The sequence below is a fragment of the Corapipo altera genome, unplaced genomic scaffold, assembly GCF_003945725.1.
Source record: "Corapipo altera isolate COAL_440 unplaced genomic scaffold, ASM394572v1 51, whole genome shotgun sequence".
NCBI lineage: Eukaryota > Metazoa > Chordata > Aves > Passeriformes > Pipridae > Corapipo > Corapipo altera.
The window spans coordinates 11,393,166-11,394,096 of NW_020884892.1; positions in this window are offsets into that span (position 1 = coordinate 11,393,166).

A 931-nucleotide genomic window follows, 5' to 3' on the forward strand; every position below is an offset into this window, starting at 1 on the left:
ATGTCATTTCAAACTTTAGGGAGAAAGTAGCTTCATCTCTTGAACTGTAATGATTTAACTTTTTCCAGCTTCTTCCTCGAATAATGTGTTAGTAGTTGCAAGCAAGCAGAACTTATTTTGATGTGAAATCAGCTTAAAATTACTTGCATGGGAGGAAAAGCACGCTATATAAAGTCACCTAACTGCAGAAAAATTGTGTCCAAATGCCCAACAAATGTTTACATAGTTTTTAACGCCTACTATATTTGGGATTTTAAAACCCTTTCACAGGAACCTTTTATGTACTATTTCTCCTTGGAGAGAGTTTTTACATTAATACGCAGACTTCTAGCAGTTCGTAGCACAGGAGAAAGCGGAGTATTTCGAATTGAAAAAGTTCTGCACAAGGAGGGAAAGCTGTGAGGGTTTTTCTCGGAGCAGTTTCGGGAACTGACCTGCGACCCGTATCAAAGAGCGGGCGGTAACGGGACTGCTCATCCCACAACCTGGGAACCGCCTGCCCATCCGCCTCAGCACCCGCACACAGACGAGGAGGAGGGGGGACAGGGCAGGAAGGTGACACTAAATCTGCGGGAGACCACGCGCAGAGCTGGGGTCTCTCCAAGGTGGCAGCTGCTGGGTCGCGCCTTTTCTCCCCACCCTCCCCTCTTCCAATCCCGCAGGACAGGCGCGGGTCCCGGTGACAGCCGCGGGCAGAGCCGGGGGCGCGCCTGTGGCCTGCGGCCATCCCCGCTGCAGCCCCGCGCAGGTCCCGCGGCCCCTCCGCTCGCCGGCCCGGCCCGGCGGGCCCGTCTGGGGGTGGTCGTGGCCGTGGCCCGGCGGCGGCGCCGGGCGGTTTTTTTTTTTTTTTTTTTTTTTTACGTATGGTGTTGGCGGTGGTTGGTCGGTTCCCAGGTTGTGGGATGAGCAGTCCCGTTACCGCCCGCTCTTT